At 41.8% G+C, this 10,791-nt stretch overlaps 1 protein-coding gene across 5 annotated transcripts in view; it reads right to left on the bottom strand.

Annotated features, from left to right (window-relative positions):
• The window catches only part of LOC132821781 (mediator of RNA polymerase II transcription subunit 12-like protein), a 604,412-nt gene that overhangs the window by 263,265 nt on the left and 330,356 nt on the right, over nt 1–10,791 (bottom strand). The gene's annotated exons all lie outside the window — the stretch shown is intronic.

Raw genomic sequence — 10,791 nt, 5'->3', positions numbered from 1 at the left:
CATTCAAAATTTCCCAGGAAACAAAATGCAAACAACCAACATTGAAAATACACAAGCACCAAACAAAAGGAAAGCTCACAAACCAAGTACAGCAAATCAATTTGAACATAACCATTATTAAAGTGAAAAACTTCCTCAATATTACAGGACTTCAACAACTTAATTTCTTGGTTCCTCTATGTTTTGCTTCCATGCCAGAAAAACTAGATGTTCATTTTGAAAAGGTGCAAGCAAACTCAAAATCTAATCCACAGTGTGATTCAAGATAAATAACAAAACACTAGGTGAATGATTTTTTTAAACTTCACACCTCCAGCAGTTTTGATCTGAAATATACAATCTAAATGAGTCAGACAGATTCAGTTTATTTTCAAAAACAAAGTAGGCATCTGCTTGAACAGAAAATAAGCTGTAAATTGGCACTGGGGCAGCACTAATTAGATAGCAATCTCAGTATGCCAGCGCAGACACGATGAAGCCTTCCTGTGTTGCAAAGTTCAGGTTCCTGTCGAATACAGTTTCTACAATCCCTCACAGGCTGAGCATTCTGTATTCCAATGTTTCTGGCACCCCTATGAAGAGTTTGCACTTTTAAAAGCCAAGGGCAATTCTTGCATGACAGCAGCACCTCCATCCGAAAGCTCTCATTCAAGTCACACACCAATCTGAAGTGGAACTAGATCACTGCGACGAGGTCAAACTCTTTGAACTTTCTGCCTAGCGGCACAGTGGCTGCCACTGCACCATGCTTCTCCCCGCTCCCCCACCTCCCCCACCGCCTCCCCCCACCCCCCCCCACCGCCGCCTCCCCCCCCCCCCCCATACCGCCCAAAAACCCCTGCCAGCCAGGGATGGCAGTAGTTCACAAAGATCACCTTCAGGATGGGTGATAAACGTTGGCCCAACCAGCAACACCCACATCCCGAGAATGGAAAAAAAAGCCCATTGTCAAATTGAAGCCATGTGATCGAGGTAACAGTTCAGTGTTTGGAAGATGAAATTCAATTGTAGTTACTAGGTTATTAAAAAATCTGAAAATGCAGACTGTGTGTACAATGTAAATCAGACTACACTTGGGAATCAGGGAACAATTTCAAACATGCTCATTCACGTTTGCAGTCTTCAAGGACATTTCCCAATTTTGTTTCCACTGGTAGGACAGACAAGAACCTGAGGGCACAGCCTCAGAGTGAAGGGATGACCCTTTAAAACTGGGATAAGGATGAATTTCTTCATCCATTGAATGGTGAATCTGTGGAACTCACCGTCACGAAAGGCCGTGGAAAGCAAATCATTAAGTGTATTTATGACAGAGATAGATAGGTTCTTGATTAGTGAGGGGATTGATGGTTACTAGGAGAAGGCATTAGAATGTCTCAGCCCTCCACTTTCAAAGCAGAGAACATTGGCCAATCTCAGTGTGCTATTAGTAACCAGCACAACGTTGCATTCTACTCTCCAGGCTAATAATTGTTGAAACTACTCCACAGAAAGCAACCATTCAGTTCAGCATGCCGGCTCCCAGTTTTCAAATGGAGTTATCACAATTTCAGAAATTGGAACAACGTATCTAAACAATGTCAAATATCAATGCACTGTGTATATGAAACATCTGGAAAACAAATGGGCCAGTTTATCGAACATTCCCCAATAGCCTTGCCAGACTTCCTAATCAATGAATGATGCTCACTTTTGGCAAGATAGTGTGTGCATAGCAGAGATATACACAAACTCCAACCACAGGCATTTACAGTAATCACCAAAATTTATAGGAAATGTTTTAATTTAATCCATGAACAAACCTCTTAGATGAGCAACACCACCATGACTTGCAACTGCTTTTACGGAGATATATTTGGAACTTGAGTCACAAGGGTTCAAAGAGAATTATATACCATTTAGACTTTATTTTACCGTTAGTGAAATCATCTAAATTCCTTGCTATGATTACAGGTTTTCATGCATCTTTCCCTCCATGCAAAACATTTGTATAGAGTAGATTCTCCCACCCCATTAAAGCTCACCCAGGTAGAGGTCCCCAGCATGTAACAATCCTTTATGATGAACCCTCTCCCTTCAAGGATATGGCTGCATTCCCTCCAAGTTAACTAACTATGATTAACAACCTTGGCTTTGATATCGCCACTCTTTGCCAACATCATGTTTCTCATTAAGGTGTTTATACAAGAAAATCAACTCAGGAATGAGATAGAGCAGTTAACATCAGGAAAAATGGCTGATGGCTATACTTTGGGGTTATTCTGTTACATTTAGTTTAAACAATGTTTTACGCAATAGTATGGATCATACACATTTCAAGCATTACTTCAGAACAGTCAAGAATTGTGAACTTAAACATATACTAGCTGAGATTTTAGTCAAAGCATCAAAACAGCATCAATTACAAATCTATAAGTAGCCTTGGATTGTATGATGTTGTTTCAGTAAACGTCCTTTAGGCAGGATTAACAGTGGATCTGAAGGGTCACTGGACTCAAAATGTTAACTCTGTTTCTCTCTCCACAGATGCTGCCAGACTTGAGTTTCTCCAGCATCCACAGTTCTTTGTTTTATTCTAACAAAGAGACTATTTGTAGCAACCAGAATAACAGTGTAGCATCACGACATGCAACGTCAACAGTCTAACTGAATGAACAAAATATCGGTCACAAAATAACCAAAATATTTACAAGGGGTGGAGGTGTTTAATACAGAGTAACTGGCAAGATCATCTCTAGACATGCAATCAGAAGATAATCAAATTCCATTTCAAAACTATAATCAGGTTCCTATGTTTAAAAAATTTTCTATCAAAGCTCAAAATTACTTCCAAGTTTAGCAAACATAATAGATGCAATGACTCCTGCTCATCAGCATAGACCTACTGTCATTGCATTTGAAACACTGATCTTAACCATTCAACTATTAGTGCCTGTGCCCTCAACTGCCTCGTCCCTGTAAGCTCTTTCATTTCCTTCTTAAACCTCTCCTATTCTCTACCTCTCTTTCCTCCGAAGACATCTTTCTATCCAATCTCTTTGAACAAGCTTCTGGCCAATGCACAAATATGTACTTTATGCTGAGTCTCAGAGGCTACTTTTGCTCAATACTCCTGCTTTAACGTGCCTTGATACAATTTATTCCATTAAAGGCCTCACAATAATATAAGGCTTTGATTTCGTTGACCAGGAATAAAAAATTTATGACACCATCATCTGGTTGGGGGTGGGGGAATTAACATTTTAAAATAAATCTGAATATCTCTATCAAACAATAGAACTACACCACAAAACATGCAACTTTTTCAAAATAAAATGAAATTTATTGTGTATAAAAGACTTAAACAAAAGTTATTAACTTGATTAATGTGGCTTGTAATTGCCTATTTTAAGCACACTTGTGTGATTCTTATTCTCCTAAGAATTCTATCAGACAACACATCAACCTTGAAGGTTTTACTTCCTTATGGACCATCAGTATGACAGTCCTTCGGAGAATTCTACACAGCTCCAGTTAAAGGCAAAACTTGCATTTATCCCCTCTTTGACTGTGTGGTCTTCTGCTCTACACACCTTTCAAATGCTTTCAAGCTCATATGGTGGTTAGTTTCCTTTGCAAAAAGATACTTGAATCCCATCAGAGATCGTCCAGTTTCAAACCAGGTGATATTCCAGACTCTCTTTCCTGACAAACTCAGACTGAAATTAACACTCATCTGCCAACCAAGCAATCAAAGATAATTGAGCGTTTTACTCTGCTGTCTGTCATTTATTTTGATTAATGTCGCTCCGTGAGCTGCAGCTAAAAACTCTCAGATAAACTGAGATCAGACAACCTTTCTAAACTCCACCATTTTCATTATAACCATGGCCAACTCTAGGTTGTCATCGAGCTAATCTTCAAATTATTTTGATTTATATTGTCTCAGGATTTTTCAATGATATCAGAGAACTGACCAAAACTTACTTTATCAGATGCAATTTAAAAAGTAAGGTTGTTTCTAATTTTAGTTCTGATCATCTTTTTCTGTTTTGATGATAACTTTTGTTTTACTAACACATCAGAGAGATCCTGATCACATTAATTGCTTTCCGATTTTCAGCATTGAACAGATACTTGGATCTTCCTCAATGGAATGAATCAATAAATATTTTATTTTAATTCCTTCTCCCAGTGACTTGGTGTGTCATTTCACCCAGAGTACAAGCTATTGCCTCAACTATGATGGGACAACCAACGCTAATTTGACAATTCTATTCCCACTATGGCAACTTGTGACACAGTTCAGTCAGAATGTTTTTTTTTATCTTCAGCATAAAATTAACATTTCAAATTGTTCTGACGGGCTGTGTGCACTATACCACTGAACTTGTGAGAAGATTTGTAACTCAGGTTGAGGTCCTGGATATAGGTTCGCTCGCTGAGCTGCAAGGTTCATTTCCAGATGTTTCGTCACCCTACTAGGTAACATCTTCAGTAGGCCTCCGGGCAAAGCATTGTTGACAATTCCTGCTTTCTACTTATATGTTTGGATTTAATTATAAAACATATAAACAGAAAGCAGAAATTATCAACAGTGCTTTGCCTGGAGTCCCACTGAAGATGTTACCTAGTAGGATGACGAAACATCTGGAAATGAACCTTCCAGCTCAGCAAGCAAGCCTACATCCATAAACAGCTCTTTTGCAGGATAGAATGTTTTCTCATTATCTCTTAAAAAAGTATAACTTGGAAAAAAATGTTAAGTCAATACTGCAGTGTCAAACAGCAGCATCACAACATCGTTATCCCATGGGATTAGTTGAAATACTCATTCTAGATGTGTCAAATTTTACACCCAGTCTCGTTTGAAGGGGTGTAAAACTGATGCTCTGTGAGGTGGGATTAAATCACCCCCACGTTCTTAAGTAATCTAAATAAACAATCCAATTGAATGGACTTTGTTGGATTTCACACTCCCACCAAATGGGAAACTGCTGCAAACAGCCACCAAAAGCAGCATTGATCAGTCACCTTTAATTTATAGGTGGGTCAATTAGCTCAGTTGGCTGATTTTGAAGAAGTGCTTATGCCCGAAACGTCGATTCTCCTGCTCCTTGGATGCTGCCTGTCCTGCTGCGCTTTTCCAGCAACACATTTTTCAGCTCTGCATTTCTGGTTTGCAATATGGAGTAGCACCAACAGCGCGGGTCCACTTCCTGTACTGACAGACGTTACCACAAAGACCCTGCCTTCTCAACCTCTTCCCTCACCCAAGATGTGGTGACCTTTAGATCACTGGTTGTCTCACTCTAATGTGGACTTCTGGGACTATGCCAACTTTTTTCTGTTTGTACTTTTACAACCACTGCAATCCATCACAAAATAGCTCTTCCATCAGCAAAGCATTTCTGACACCAAACCACTGGGAAGAATGGGAGCCGCTTTGTGCACAGCTAGCTCGTTAAAATGACAGCACGAGAAACGCATACAGACCAGCTTCAGTGATCCTAGTCAAGGGTCATACATGGACAAAAGCAAGATTGAAATCTATCTGCTCTTCTCTGAAAAATGTAACAGGGATTTTATCTTTTTACCAAAGATGGGGGAAGGGGGAACAAAGTCCAATCCTTTTATCCAAAAGATGGTACAGAGCTTATGGAAGTTATTCTGGCAGAAGTGTGGTTAATTTAGTGTTGCAATGCGTGCCCGGGATCATGTTGCAGGGCTCCAGTAACACATAATGGTAGTACATTGTGATAGGTTAGCTAAATCATAGAGATGAGCTAATGCTGAAGATGGTGTTGTAATGCGATAGGTTAAATGTGATAGAGGGAACTCGTGCGGCAGATGATGATTAGTTTAGAAAGGCAAAGCAAGCCAACATGATTGGCTATGCTATGATAAGCGCGGGAAGAATAACTGTATAAATTGCAGGAAAACAAAAGAGATTGTGGAGAGTCAGGAAGACATTTTGCTGGCTCCCACAGCTTTGATTTTGCAAGATTAAAGTTTAATTTCATGAAGGATTTTCTGCATCTCCTGGTAATATTTTTTATAGAGCATTGAGTGATTCTTCCACAACAAGCTTCCTCAGATTACATGCCCCCAATGTGCTCAGAATGGCGGAGTCAGCATTCAATAAAAATCTGGAATGAACAATACTCATGAATCCATTGTTGATTGTCTGGAAAAACCCATCTGGTTCATTAATGTCCTTTAGGAAAGGAACTGCCGACCTGATCTGGCTTAGCCTACACGTGACTCCAGACCCATAGCAACGTGGCTGACTCTTAACTGCCCTCTAGGCAATTAGGAATGGGCAATAAATGCTGGTCTAGCTAGCAACGCCCCATCCTGTGAATGAATAAAAAGAAAAACAAATATTTCTGGAGGTTAAGTTGAATCCATATACAAACATATAAGATAGGAACAGGAGTACGCTAGTTGGCCCCTTGATCCAGCTCCATCATACTCATTTATCTCCAGTCATCTTTGATTCCCTTGCCTAACAAATATCTATCCACGACTGTCCTAAACATATTCAATGACCCACTGCACCTTCCTCTTGACAAAGAATTCCCAGGTTACACAGCCACCAGAGAAAGAGAAAAGTCCCTTCATCTCTGTCCTAAAAGGTTCGAGTTTCATCCACATGAGGAGACATCCTTCACACATACACGTTCTGACACAATCTTCTGACTCAAAACTGGGAATGGTATAACAACAGCAATATTCATAGATAATAAAACATCACTAAAGTACACAAGACCACTCAAGATGTCCTATCAGGAATGTTTTCAAACAAAAGTGACACCGACCACCAGAAGGAAGAAATGAGTCAAGTTGCCTTTGAGGAACATCTCAAAAGGAAACAGGTAACAGAGAGACTTACAGGAGGCATGTGGCTTGGTGGTTAGCACTGCTGCCTCACAGCACCATTGACCTGGGTTCGATCACAGCCTCAATATTAGCTATGACACCCAACTTAGTCTGCAACAGCCTTGATGCATTCACATTAAAAGACGAACATTAAAGTGAAATCAAACAATCCAATCAGTCATTAAGTACAGTAAAGAATTTGCTAATGTGATGTAATGCTTTATAAACGTAAATCTCCCTTTCTTCTAATTTATGAAATCATGTACATTACTAAAACCACAAAGTTCTTCATAGGGGTGGTGTCATCAAAAGTGCCAGAAATAAAATTACTTAAAGTTTTCTCTTCACTGTCCAAATGGTATTATGATGTGAAAAGGAAAGATACACCATTTGAAAACAACAGGTCATTCTTACATGTTTAATTAACTGTGATTCAGAGTTGCAAGCACATAGATAATGAATCTTGTGGCTCAGTGGTAGTGTCCCTGCCCCTGGACCAAGAGACCCAGGTTCAAGACTCACCTGTCCCAGAGGTGCATAATATCATCTCTGAACAGGTTGATTAAGAAAAATAGGTGCAAGTGCATACATCAGTTAGATCAACAACATGCAGTGGATAAGCAGACATTTTCTCATCCAGAGAATGCTGAACCTGTGGAATTCTCTACTATTGAACGCTAATGAGGTCAAAAAGGTTCTATGTTTTCAAGATGGTGTAAATATCTTTCTGTGGGCTAAAGGGATCAAAGGGTCTGGGTAGAGAGTGGGAACAGGGTCCTGAGTTGGATGACCAGCCATGACCATACTGAATCGTGGAGATGGCTCAAAGGCCAAGTAGCCTATTCCAGCTCCTATTATCAACGTTCTATGAAAGGACCAAGTATTAAGAACCAAATGATGGAAGTCAAAAACAAACAGTCCTTTTAAACACTGTCAAAACAGCCATCCTTCAAAAAGGGAGCCGTAAGATAAAGCCTAACATGAAGAGAACGAGAGAAATCACAGCAGAGGTAATGGCAGGGATTGTAACCAATCACTCTCTGACTATTTCTGCACAATGCCCCAAAGATTTGAATTTTTGCTTTGTAGGTAAATGCAAATTTATAGCAAAGAAGTGACAGATCGCTGGACTCAATCGGTCTGTGTTGGTGCTAATCTCCACACGAGCATCCTTCCTCAATAAAGAAGCTGATGAATTGTTGGAATTCTCGAGACTCGTGACATCAAGGAATATGGAGTCAGCACAGGAAAGGAGCACTGAGGATTGTGACTGGCCATGATATACAGCTGTGAATGGCAGAGCAGGCTCGATTGGTTGAATGGCTTGTTCCCATCCCTATGCCTATATTCCAAGAGGAATTCCTCCTGAATTCCCTCGAGGAATTCCCTCCAGTACTGAAGGTTGCATTATCATCTTGCGATTATATCCTGTAGTTTTATATGCAGGCAAAAACTGTGGTGCTGGAAAAGCCCAGCTGGTCAGGCAGTATCCGAGGAGCAGAAGAGTCAATGTTTCGAACCTAAGCTCTTCATCAGGAGTATGGGGTTACTCCCTCATGTGCATTCCTAGCAAATATGCGAAGTATTTAAGATCTCTATTGACATTCCCCAGACTTCTCTTTTCTCTCAAGAAAAGACTTCGAGCCAGATCCAGCTTTCTTGACGCTAATAACTATCAGCTTTGATGTCAACTCTGCAAATCTTTATTTGCATATTCTGCAATGGCATTATCTCCTTTCTCTAAATAACAGAAACCACTGCTAGGCGTTGTGTTGAGGTTTGTTAAGTATGGAAACAATAAATACAAAAAGCTTGGCATCTTCCAATGGATCTTGGCGCCAGAAGATCATTTTTGTTCTGATGGCTTTACCCAAAGCCCATTAACATTTAAACGCTCCCCCCTGCCAACAGGTTTGGTGTCACAATTGTATGTTCCAATCTGAGGGGATTAATCCTGGATGCCTCCCTGTCTCTTTGCATTAGCAACATGACAGGTGATTGACTAAATCATCAGGAAAAGTTGACTGCAGTACAAAATCCAGCACAGCCAGGAGAAAGCAGCCCAGAGATTCAATGTCCTGATTACACAATGACGCTGTTAAAGAGAGTTGGCATCTTTCCTCACTAAAGACCACCCCTTTCCATGTACACAAGGAGAATACATCTTATAAAATAATGTTTGTGGTTACCAGAGCCTTGTTACATTTGAGGAGAAAGTGAAGTCTGCAGATGCTGGAGATCAGAGCTGAAAATGTGTTGCTGGAAAAGCGCAGCAGGTCAGGCAGCATCTAAGGAACAGGAAATTCGACGTTTCGGGCATAAGCCCTTCTTCAGGAATCTTCTTCTTCCTGAAGAAGGGCTTATGCCTGAAACGTCGAATTTCCTGTTCCTTGTTACAGTTGAACCAAGCTTATTATTTAGAAATCGCCCCATTAATGAAATTCACCTCTAACCTCTAACCACAGTGAGTCTATTCCTCAATGTGTTAGGCCGAAGGGCCTGTTTCCACACTGTAGAGAATCTAATCTAATCTAAATCTCTGAGCATACAGCAAAGTGAGCAAATTCCCAGTAAACCCCACCAGCCAAATGAAATTACAAACCTAATTAATATACAATAAAACAGTCCTGACAACTGCTCTTTGGAAATCCCAAATAGGGTAGTTAGAACCAGCTGTATACAGAGGAACCTCGATTATCCGATATATCGAATTATCCGAAGGGGATCTCAAGGTCCCGATAGAAACATTACGTCAAAGAGCTGGTTCAACCCTGATCATGTCTTTGGTTTACTGGTACAATAATTAAAAATGAACCTGGCTCACTGAAATTTGTCGAGAACAGTCCTGGACAGTCCAGGCACCGTCTCCAAATGACTGACTTCCTGCCCTCCCTCTCTCTCTCTTCCCCCACCACACTTTCCCTGAAGTTCTACATAAAGGTGCACCCTAAAACCCCCTTCCCCAGATAATCTCTCCAACATTGTCCTGTACAGGGCAGAGGTGGAACCTGTCAAAAAGTTGCAGTAAAACGTTGTGTGCGTGTATTTGCTTGTGCCTACACCACAAAGGCAGCAGCATCCTTACTATTGGTGTACGATCTGGCTGCCCTGGGGGGGGGGGGGGGGGGGGGGGCGTGGGTGTGGGTGTAATGGTGGACAGGGGAGTGGGGCGGCCAAGGGGGTTGCACAGATGGTGGGTGGGGTAGCGGTTGGTGGGCTAGCAGTGGGCGGTGTTGATTGGAGTTGGGAATGCAGACGGGTTTGTGGGGCAGGCTGGGGGCTGGACGGTGTTGGGGGCAGGGTGGGGCCAGATGGAGTTTGGGGAGCAGGGTGGGGGCTGACGGGGTTGCAGCTGGATGGTGTTGAGGCGGGGTGGGGCCGGATGGGGTTTGGGGATCAGGGCGGGGGCTGACGGGGTTGGGGCTGGATGGTGTTGAGGCACGGTGGGGCCAGATGGGGTTTGGGGAGCAGGGTGGGGGCTGACGGGGTTGGGGCTGGATGGGGCCGGATGGGAATTAGGGAGCAGGGTGGGGGCTGACGGGGTTGGAGGAGCGGGGTGGGGGCGGGACCTCGCGCACAGTGTGCTGCTGCCTAGTTTCCTGAACAGGGAGCAGACTTCACAGAAAACTCCGAGCCCCAGAGGAAATCATTTAACCAAATAATCAATTATCTAAACGAAATAGTGACTGCCCATCTCGTTCAGATAATCGAGGTTCTTCTGTAATTACAAAGTTTAAGAGGCATCTGATGGGTATATGAATATGAAGCATTTAGAGGGAAATGCAACAAATGCTGGTAAATGGGACGAGATTAATTTAGGATATCTGGTTGGCATGGACGAGTTGGACCGAAGGGTCTGTATGTGCTGTACATCTCGAATACAGCACATCAACTACTTCACAGGGACATTCAGAGAAAGTCAATCCTGAA

Source organism: Hemiscyllium ocellatum, chromosome 13 (genome assembly GCF_020745735.1).
Source record: "Hemiscyllium ocellatum isolate sHemOce1 chromosome 13, sHemOce1.pat.X.cur, whole genome shotgun sequence".
Classification (NCBI taxonomy): domain Eukaryota; kingdom Metazoa; phylum Chordata; class Chondrichthyes; order Orectolobiformes; family Hemiscylliidae; genus Hemiscyllium; species Hemiscyllium ocellatum.
Note: the sequence above shows the minus strand (reverse complement) of the source record. Positions and strands in the feature narration are given on the sequence as shown.